Raw genomic sequence first — 11,577 nt, forward strand, 5'->3', positions numbered from 1 at the left:
TTACAACTGTATTACATGGAGGTTTAACCCTTCTGTTCTTATCCACACAAAGCTGCACTCTGTCACAGGGAAAAATCCTTGCAGTACAGAACTTACAATGTCCCCTCCACCCAAAACCCCAGACCAAACAAGGCATCACACACAGGGTAATCCCCCTAGCCTGACAGGACCCACCAGAAAACTTCCAGAGAGCTGTGCCTCAGGGGCCAGATGGACACTTTTCTGGAAGTTCAGGCATCTGCTGTTTCCATTCCCAGCTCTGGAGAAAGCACTGTCCTGTCCACAGGATGAAAGAGACCTGATTGCTTTTCCATATCCTCAGACAATTTCAGGACTGCTTGAAACTCACAGGCCTTCCTACAGTCTCTTTCTGCATTCAATCTGTCTCTGTCCCATGGATATAGGGTAAAGAGATCACTGCAGTGCTAAATCAGGCAGGAATCATATGCCCCATGCCTTTGCAGGGGGTTAAGTAGAATGGTTTCATTGCCCCTTACAGCATTGCAGAAAGGTATTGGGCAAAGTTTTCCCTGCGGTGTCCTCATGAAAACAGACCCAAGGTCCCCATACAAGTGCATGGTGGGAGAATGACAGACAATATTGACTGGATATTAGGAACAGATTTTTTTCACCAAGAGGACAGTCAGGCAGTGGGACAGGGGCCTAGAGTTTCTGAACACCCTGCCCTTGCAGGTTTTTAAGACCCAACTTCTTAAAGCCCTGAGCAACCTGACATTCGGAGATGATTTTTCTTTGGCCAGGTCGTTGGGAGTGGAGATGCACAAAGCCCTTCCCACTTTGAACTGTTCCATGATCCTACATATTTTGGACATATTTTTGATATATTTTTCAAGGGAATAGAAGAGAAATCCCCAAGTGCTGTCCATCAAAGCCTGCAATCTCCCTGTCCATGCTGTGGCTCAGAAAGACAAACTTCCCTGTGCATGGACATGGCCTCCTGCTCCTGCAGGAACCTATTGTCAGATTTTAATCTCTACCTGAAGAATGCTGAGGAGACCACAGTATTCAAGCAGAAAGCAGAGAAATCTCTCCTAAGATTTATTTTGTCTGATACATTTGGGAAGGAAGAGAGAGCAAAGAGAAGTTAACTTAGTCCAAGTGGTAACAACCTTTAGAAGCTGCTGGTTGTTTCAGCAGAAGTTTGCAGGAGATAACACAACCTCTCTCCTTGCTTCCTTGCTACAGAAACTCACTCCTCCCACACACAGCAAGGACTTTGGGCCACAACTGCAAGAGGCATGGATGCATCCTTATGCAAACGAGAATGCAAGTATCGCTCTGAGGTGGTGAATATAAATATGTTTAGCAATCAAGTGCTTCCTTGTATACACATAACTCCTGAGCAGAGCTTGACATTTCTTTAAAATTATCTTATCCAAAAACTGGCATCAAAGCAGTGCAAAACTCAGTGAGGAAAACCCAAACAAAGTTTCAAATAGCTGTTTCTGAAATACACCTTCTCAGGCATTATGTTAATTTAAGTGAGAAATTACACTGTTTGGATGTGAACTAGCCATCGCCTTGAATCAGGACCATCAGGTAGCCTGGTCATCTTCTGGGGACATTCAACTTTTCTATCTTGTCTGGAAAAGGTTGGCCCATTCCTGCATTTGTGCTGTGCTGATAAATGAGATAAATCTTGTTTAAAAGCAAGATTAGATAACTGCAGTAAGATCATGGGAGCAGAGACAAATCCTTCATTTGCTGCAGAGCTGAGCAGGGTGATTGCAAGCCCCGTGTCCTCCGTGCATGTCCCCTGTTCTGGCTTGAGGCTGCTGTTGAGCAGAACTTCAAGATGGGGACACCTCTGGCTGCAAGTCCTAGAGCTCTGGCACAATGAGTATTGGTGCTATTTTGGAAGCATTGCTTTGTTGGTACCTCCTTGAAGAGATGTTGATACTGTCTTGAGGAAGTGCTCAAGGACTACTGTGCAAATTTGAGGAGACAAGAGATTTTCTCTCTTGAATGGAGAAGTGTTACATTAATTTCAAATTATTCCAAATAACGTTAAAATCTGAAAGTGCCCTTTCAAGAGGCATTCAGCACACAATGAAAGTTGTTTTCATTTTCTGTGAGTAGAGTTTTCAGCAAAGTTGTGGACTACCTGGAGAGCATGTCTGATTTCTTACTGCTTTAGTGACCAGGAAATCATAATGCACATATCACAAAACCAGAAATGAGGTCTGTATCATTTAAGCAAGATTTGGTTTCATCACAACAAAAATCCCTATGTTTTGTTAAACGGTGTCTGTGTTCAGAAAGGGAATCACCATACTCATGCACTAAAATCAGTCATGGCCTTGGAATCACCATACTGAAATCATCATCATTTGGGATAACTATGAATCGAGTCATATTTGATGCAAGCCAAAAAGATGTCCTTGCCAGTGCCTTTCAGAGGTTTCTGTAGTGGGAAGTATTTCAGGATTGTGTTAATGTATTCTGCATTTTTTAACTTTTCATGCAAGTATTCTTGCATGTGTACTGTGGGGCAGAGTGAAAAGATGGATTTATACTCTCTCTTAAACAGATGGGCCAGACTCTGCTCCAGATTGCATCTTCATGAATCTCTTTACACTCATGTAAAATGGAAGTCAAATGCAAAAATACTGTACTAGAGTGTGGCTCAATGCTTCACGCCTTATCCCTCTTCTCCCATCTCAACATTGCTGTTTTAGAAAATAAGGCAAGTGCAAATAAATGTAAATTCTCTATGAGATCATCACTGCACATGTCTCCAGAGGCCACTGGGAGTTTCTAGTATGGGATGCCTTCTGAAGGCATCTCTACTGAATGTGGATCAACACAAGAACATTATCGCTATGAAAACCATCAAGTCTGCAGGGCTAAAAGCCGGAAAAGTTATGGATTTTCACTCTTACAGAAACCTCCTTTTCCTGTTTTGTAATTTTAAAATTTACATGTTATCAATTTTAAAAAACACATTAAAAAATCCATTGTTTATAGTGCTACAGTACCTAGGAGTTAGTTGTTAGACTCTGTTGCGGGCGGTCCAGTACAAAAACAAAATCAAGTGACAACTTCTAACCTTTGAGCTCTGTATCCCTGTGTTGGATAAGAGGAGAGATAAGCCAATGTCTTTATAAATTGATGGGTGAAAGTATGGGTGTTAACATCTTCAAAATGGGTCTTAATGTCTCTACTGGCTTTGGGCAGCAGGTTCATTACAGAGCCCCGAAAGCTTGGATCTGAAACAACAAAGTGGGACTGCACAATCCTGACCTTCTAAACTTTGGCGTAAAGTAGTAGGTTCAAGGGGGGAGTATGTGGTAGGCAGTTCGGGAAGGCTGTACCCTCCAAGCACCTCAGCAATAGGGAAACAAAGAGGGCAACATGCAGTAGGGAGTTTGGGATAAAAGGAGGCTGTGGCCCTCGGAACCTCGAGAGAGAAAACCCCACAGATGTGTGCCCCAGGGGAATTTTTCCCTTTATTTAAATAAAGTTGCAGGACTCTGTCTCCTTTTTGGACATAAACTTCAGGTGTTTGTGGATGTTCCTGTCAAAGACAATAACTAGAGATAATAGATGGGGAGTGCAAACAAAGACATAGTGGGAAACTGTCCCTCAGTTTCTTACCCAAAGTGGTGTGAAGCAATCCTAAAGTTAATGCAAGCCCTGCAGCACTGTAATAGGCCTGATATTGCTTCCAATAAAGCAAAAATTGCTTGCAAGAGGGAGCAATATAAGGAGAACCAAAACAGAAATGAGAAGTGGAAAACTAGAACAACAATATGAAGAAAAATCCGCAAACCAAACCAAACAAACAAACAAAAAGGAAAAAAAAATGCACAAGGCAGAATAGGGAAAAAACCCAGAGATGGTAGTTTTATAATTTTTAAGGTTCAAAATTATGCTGTGACATGTAACTCCAACTGTTGGAAAAAAATTATATCTAAAATCCATAATTTCTGCATTTTTTTCTAAAAGAGTGAATAAAAAGTAAGCAGAGGTCTATCTCAGTGGGGGTGGTACATCTGCTTTGTGGAGATTAACACATCTCTGCTGCACTAGGGATAAATGAGGGTCTGCAGCACTTCCCCCACTTTTCACAAAGTACCAACTTCCACCTCCTGAACTGGCTCACATCTGACACTATTTGGAAAATAGGCTCAACTTTGGAGAGCTGGAGCCTCCTCTGCCCCATCCCTGCCTCCTCCTGCCCTGACTAATCAACCATGTTGATTTTAACAGACAGGTTTCTTATGTGCTTATGTGCTGTATTTTTTTTTTTTATGAAGACTTCAGAGCAAATCACCTTTGAGTCCTGTTATCTCAAGCCATACAATGCAGATGTGCTAATTCAGAGCATTGGCATGTATTAAGATGACTGGCATCTCAAAATAGGTGGACATTTCTTTTAACTGTGTCAGACATAACATTTTTGTTGATATTTAGATAATATTGGACCATTTCCTTTTTTTGTAAGAGAGATGAATGAATATTCACTGAATGGCTTCCTGCAAGTGTATTTGAAGCAAAAAAAATCTCATGTTTAAAGATGAGATAGACTCATGACAACTGAGAGGCTTTACAGATTAAAAACAGAAGCAGCAGCTTCTGACACTCAATTTATTCTATTAAAACCAACACTAACTCAGTTAAGATTTTCCCTGAACAGAAAATTGGTCTCTTTAAAGGAAAAAAAAATCAGCTTTTGAATAACAGAAATGAACAGCCTACTCTGATTTTCTTAGTTTAACAGCATTCAGAAAATAGGCAATTTTAAACCCCGTGGCAGAAGTTAGCCTGATTCTTTAGGTTCCCAGTTTGGGAAACAATGGGAACAGAAAGAAAGAGACTCTTTCAAAGTGTAATTCAAAACAGGAGCCTAAATTAGGCTATTTGCTCTTCACATATTTTATATACTTGCAGAGTTGAAAGTCTGGAGATGTGCCTCCGGGTCACTGAGCTCCGACTGGGCTGTGACAAAAAGTCTCCTTGTAATCCTCCTAAAACAGGGTACTCCAAGTTTTCCCCCCTTCTTTAGGATAACCCAACAGCTTTCAGGTTAGGAACTGCTTTCTGATTTCCAAACTGAATTTTGACCTGGCCAGTATGTGCCCATCTGCTGCTCTGCCAGTAGTCATTTGGTTTCAGGTTACACACGTCCTTGTCTTCGGTGTTACCTCCTCCAGTGCAGTGACAGCCAGCAATGTTGTGTCCTGCATTTCGTAATTGCCTGGATGCAAGGAGTGAATGGCAGAGCTGATAATAGACTCCTTTCTCCCCTGTAAATGGAGACAAGCAAAGTGCACTTTGGTGAAACCTGCAATTTGGATTGAAGTCTGATTGCATCTCTGTCTCAAAAGAGCTAAGGAACACTCTCAGATAACAAGCTTTTGAATTTCATATGTAAAACAAGGTGAAAGAGAAAGAGTGGAAGACAGACTGGTTTTTTAGTTTTGCTTTGGTTTTTGATTTTTTTTTTTTTTTTTTTTTTTTTTTTTTTGTGTCCTCGTAAGAAAGGAGTGAAAAACAATTAGAAAATTAAGTCGGTGATAAAGAGGAAGTCAATGACAAAAAGTTTTCTGGGAGAAGACATTACATTTCTTCCCTGCCAGACCTCAGGTCTCATCAAAAGTTGGAATATTTTAGGTCGCCAGCATTTCAGAAAAAAGTGCTACAAACTGACAAGCTCTTGACACACTTTATTTATCACACAGCATTGATTGTATAATCCTCAGTCATCTTGGAATAACAAGGGAATAAATAAAAGTTAAAAGAAAAGAAAAACATTCGGTGTTTGTTTTCAAATCTCAGTGGGGAAAAGCAATACTAAGTACTTGTGATATGCACAGGGTTCTTTGGTACACCCATAGTTTAACTGGCATTTAACTAGGCAGTCACAACACAAAGTCACACCAGGCAGTTGCACATGTGTCAATCCCCTGCAGACCTATTTCAAAACCAGGCAGGACTTCAGCTGCATTATAGATAGCATTAATAGAAAGGATGGCTGCTAAGCATTTCTGATCACAATTATCTTTTGGTTTTCACCCTTCCTCAACTAGAGGCATACCTGATCCAGCCCTGGAAAGTTTCTCATGGCCTACAGGCAGCAATACATAGCAATAAACAGAGAATAGGGAGGTTTTGAGCCGGAGCTTGCCTTGTTTTGTCGCACTTTAGCAATTGATAATCACATTTGACTGTCTGCAGCTCCCCAGCTCCTACTGGGCAGTAACAGCCTGTGGTGCATCGGAAATACCTTGTCACCTGCCAAGTACACAGAGTACACCCACCTTGCAGCACTGCGCATGTCCTTGTCCCTGACTTGTGCAGGTGCCCCGCTGGGCAGAGCGAGCGCTGTCAGCCTTCTGGGTGCTGTGACCACACCTTGCATGGCCACGACTGAGACAGCACTCAAACTCCTTGGCACAAAACTGGGCTGGCTTTGCAATGGACAGCAGAGCACCCCTCAAGAGATGGGACTTGAACCTCACTTCAAGGGTGCAGTGGATGGATGACCTTTCTGCCTGGAATAGGCACAAGCATGTACCTAAATAAGCGATTTTAGCAAAGTGCTGACTTGAATCTCAGAATAAGAAAACCTGCCAGAAGACTGGGAGAAATGGCTAGATCATTAATTAATTAGTCCTATTATGGAGGGTAGTTCCATAACTACTGTTATGGTAGTGGAATTCTGCTATTCCCCTCCTGCTTCTGCTTTCCATTGTGCTCAGGGATTATCTAGACATGGGTTCAGTGATCTGATGCAATAGAAAAATACTTTTTTTTTTTTTTTTTTTTTTTTTTTTTTTTTTTTTTTTTTTACTTTTTTTTTTCCTGTGAGAGCATGCTAGGGTTTTTTGGTCTGATCACCTTGCTTGCCTGTGACTGCTCAGTCTTTGGCTTTGATGCCAGAAAAGCACCTGCTGGGTCTGGTGGAAGAGATAGGAAAAGGCAGACAGGACTGTTTTTTGCATTGGCAGCCTGCAATTATACCAGCTAAAGCTGAACATCAAATTGCAAACACACACCAGGAAAGGGAAATGAGTTACCATTTTAATTGTTTGCCTATTTGAAAGTCAACTGGAAATCCTAAGTATAATGGATTTTCTTATTTTATTTCAACATGATACAGCTATATTGCTATCAGAATTTCTACTTTTTGTGGCAATTCAATTTCCCATCTGATCTACACATTGTAAAATCAACTTCCAGGACATGAAATTAATTTAACTTCTATTTTTTCCCAGTTCCTAACAGTAGAAACAATAGTGTTTTGCTATGGGATGTGTAGATATTCAATTACTTCGGGTTCATAAAATCCGTTACCCTTTGAAGATTAAAAATGCTTATAGGTACCAAGCACTCAGTCAGAAAAGCTGTTCATTTATGAGATATTTCTGAAAAATGGTATTTCTTTCAGATAAGGCACCTCTGAGAAGGTCACTTAAATTTTTTTGGTCTTCTTCATCCTCTTCTTCTTTCAGTGAACCACAGGGTTGGAGGAGTCCCCAAGAGGTCACCATCTATTCAATACCAGCTTATGTCTTCCAGTACATGCATGATGTGCTATGGGGTGATGTCTGTGAACTCTCAGCAGTTCATTCACATCTTTCTGCCAGTGACTACTCCAAAATCTTCCACCTTCTTGATTCCCTGATGCTGTAATATTCTACACTTCTAAATACCTAAAGGAAAGAAGATTTTTAAGGTCAAGTTTCTTTATATTTAAACTTACTTATTGAGTTTCTGGCAGTTTTGAAGATAGTATTTTTACGTTGATTTTAATTACAGTGACATTTCCTGTTACTCTTCCCCAATTGGAACATTATCTAGATATTTCAATAGTGTCTTAACCAACATGGAATTAAGACTGCTATTTTAACAGTCATTACAATAACCAAAGCAATAGTTTCCAGAAAGATTTCAATAAATTTACTAAGTTTTTAAATAAGAAAAAAAATTATTTAATTTATAATATGTTTTTCCAGGAACAAAGCACTTATATTTGTCCACACAAACACATATACACACAGGCTATGCAGACAAGTACTCTGTGTGTCATCTTTCAGAAAAAGTTGGCAGATAAATGTCCTCAGTGGACAAAAGCCAGGCAAACTAGCTGAAAGGTGATAGTTATGTTTGACTTACAGAATCGGATTCCACTATGATTTTCAACTTTGTAGTGTGTAGTGGAAAAAAAACCCAGACTCTGCTGACATCCTTCTACAATTTGGGTGCTTCCACAGCAACAGCAGTGAACAGTCTCTTTTCCCCTACACACAACTATTCCCAGCTCTGTGTTTCAGCAGGATGGTCTTCCAGGTGGACTAACACAACTGGTTTGAAGATGTGCTAAAGCCCAACTTGGTGAATTGATCTGCATTTAAGTTACCCTCTTATTCCCTTTCTTTCCCATCTGTTTTGTGGGTTTTCAATTAAGCTGCATCATTTTCCTTGTGCCTCTCACTATGCTGCACTGCAGACAAGTATATTACAGTGCCTCAGAGGAGTGATACTCTCAGTCAGAGAACTGACCAGATCATTAAACCATAGGCTTAGTCTGGGCTTAAATCCCACCCTGATGCTATTTATTATTGCTAGGATTATTTTTAGTTAGGCTTTGGATCGTGGCAGTACTTTAGAAAGCAAATTTTTGCCCACTAGAGCCAGTGAAGAAAATAATTTAAAACACCAAGAGAATATGAGGAAATATATGGTTGTTTCTAAAAAGAAAAAGTGAATATAATTAATTAACACTCCTTTTGTTTGTTTTATTGCTTATTCCTGCATCAAAATAAATAATGAATTCCCAGAAAAACCTTCAAAACCAACTTTCTGAAAAAAAACAGGTTTTTTTCCAGACAGCTGCAAACTTCAGTTGTCAATTTAGATTCCCTAGACAAAGTGCTGTACATCAAGCTGTACATGTATACCACACTCATTCTGTTCACAAGATTATCTCACATAGTTGCTAGAAACTACTAGATTTGTTCTGCAGAGCGTCTTCCCTTAAAATGTGGTAAGTTTATAGTTGTAACAAATGAATACATATTATCTACCTGCCTCCCAGAAACAGCCAGAAACAATTTCACTGCGAAGTAAACAGGATGTGTTCAATCATGCACAGAAGAATATAGTGCTAAGCCGGTGCAAGTACTCTGCAGTAAAACAAAATGGTCAAATTTTATAGTGAGATAATGATCATATATTAATTAATGCTCTGAAAAATAAGTCTTTGAGTACAGCTCTTCACTTTCTAAAGGCACATAAGCAGGACACTGCTCTTGCAAAGCCACCTGGAGAACAGCAACGACTGTCTCAGTAAGGAGTTAATTTCAGAGCCTACACAGGACCATGCAAATGCTCATAGTATCACACCTTTCCAAAACAAGAAAAGGAATAAGCAGTCCTCCGTTATGTTTAGGCTCAGAATTTTTAAAATTACTCCCAGTATACTGTGTTAATAGTTTCATCAGGGGTAGGGATGATGACATACCAATGAAAGTCCAGCAGGGTTTGTAAGGATATATCATTTTTTTGTTAGGCAGATGTCACTGAAATAGATGGGCAGCTCTTGTGCACAAGGATCTTTTTTCTTTAATTTTGTTCACCCTAAAATCAGCTTTCTGTGAACCACTCCAGGTATGTAATCTTTGTTTTCCCCTGTGAAGTGGATGGCTGATTACCATCCAAGTCATGGTTAGCTTCCAGACTGGGGAACTGACTCGACTGAATAACAACCACCCCTGTGACTTTTGTTCCCTGGATTCTCTTCAGCCAGTTCGTTTCCCACAGCACTTCACTATGCACTCACACACCACTTCTGCTTGTACAGACAGTGATAAGCCAAAGTGGCCAGGACTGAGTCTTTAAGTAAAAGGTTTATTTGTCATTATTTGCCAAAATTCTGTTTACAAGCATTCAACATGTGGTGAGCCCATCATCTTACATGTTGACACCCAAGGAAAATCTGCCTTTTCCCCATGTAATTCCTGCTGATTGCTGTGAGCAAGGAGCCCTGGATCCTTTGCTGTACTGATTCAACTCTAACCCAGCAGAAAGCTATTCACCTTTTGGAGGGAAGATTTTCACTGTTTATTTTTGAAGGGTTTTCCCCTCATCCTGTGACAGTGACTTCAATTACCTCACAAATAAGACCAGTGCATACCATAGCTATCAGGAGGTTAGTAGACCAACGACTCAACTTGGGAGGGGTTTATTATATGATGGTTTATTGGGGACAATAAACCATCATATTGACTTGGTCATTGCTTATCTAACTCTCCTCAGGAGCTTTATCAAACACTGATAAAACACAGTTTTAGGGAGGTCTTATAAGCGATAAAATTTTGACTTCAAGAAAGCATTAACAGCATGACAAACAAAGAACAAGTCTGCCACCAAACACAGATGCCCCATCTGATGAATCTTATACCCAGGGCGAAACTAATTTAAGGCTGTATTTCACAGACAAATCCGGATATGTCAGTGCTTTTGAGCAAGGAAGACTTTTTTTCCCATGGAAGTAATTAGAATTACTGTAGGAGAGAAGGCACAGGGAGTGCCTTTACCTTACACAGGTGAAATAAGTTACAGATGAAGAGTAGAACTGGAGTGAACTCAACAGGTCAGACTGAGCCATCTCTGCCTGGTCACAGTGACCATAGTGACAACCTCATTACATAAAATACACCTCTATTATCTATAATCTATTCTTACTCTAAGGCAATTACAGAGAAACCCATATGGTTTTGTGCAATGACAGCCTGCACTGGCTACAATTTGAAACTGAAAATTGAGACTCAAAGCTCTGCAGAATGCAGAGGCACAGAGGCAAGATCATCCAATCTGTGTCATGGGGATGAGATAGAGATACCACAGACCTTTTGTTATGTGCAGCTCCTGCACATAAAACCAGAACAGTAACAGAGGCTTTTTCCTTAGGTCATTGGGAATTTTTGGGTTGATCTCTGAAAAGGGGGGGGGGGGGGGGGGGGGGGCAGAAGAAAAAAAAAAGTCATTGGCAAAGAAAGGAGACAGGATGATATAGCCACATCTGTTTAGACAGGCTTGATCAGGAACAGTAAGGTGCATGCACTTGTATGGCACGACCAGCAAAATGTCCAGCTTGTATGCAATGTCCAGCTACCCTTGCAAAAAACTAACCTAGAACTATTTTTTTTTAAAAACATAGCACTACTGGACAACAGAATCTTAGTGAACAGAAAGAGCATTTGTTTGGAACACAGAGGAGACCCTGCTTCTCCAATTAAGTCAGTGCTTTAGAATCCTCAAAACACTGTCTTAAACAAGAGCTTTTATCTCTTTGCTGGTATGAGTAAGAGCATCTATCAGCTGGTTACTGCAAGAATCAGCAGCAAAATGTCAAATTAATCCTTCCCCAAAAGGCTGGGAAGATGGCATAAAAAGAAAGTGATGGTACTAAAATAATGTATTACTTAAAACAGTTTAAATTTACTGATGCAATTCCTAATCTCCTGATTTAAATCAATACAAAAATAGATCGGGATACTTATAGTTTTAACCTAGTTTAGCTCCTGAGTTATTTAAAGCTACATTTTT

General features: G+C 40.1%; 1 long non-coding RNA gene across 1 annotated transcript; it reads right to left on the minus strand.

Annotated features, from left to right (window-relative positions):
* Positions 1 to 7,088: 7,088 nt before the first annotated feature.
* On the minus strand, positions 7,089 to 11,003 carry LOC135294400 (uncharacterized). Its single transcript, XR_010356504.1, has 2 exons — positions 9,054 to 11,003; positions 7,089 to 7,679 (listed from the first exon to the last, which is right to left on the minus strand). It is a non-coding gene; the product is annotated as an uncharacterized LOC135294400 (long non-coding RNA).
* Positions 11,004 to 11,577: the final 574 nt, after the last annotated feature.

The sequence above is a fragment of the Passer domesticus genome, chromosome 2 (genome assembly GCF_036417665.1).
Source record: "Passer domesticus isolate bPasDom1 chromosome 2, bPasDom1.hap1, whole genome shotgun sequence".
NCBI classification, from domain to species: domain Eukaryota; kingdom Metazoa; phylum Chordata; class Aves; order Passeriformes; family Passeridae; genus Passer; species Passer domesticus.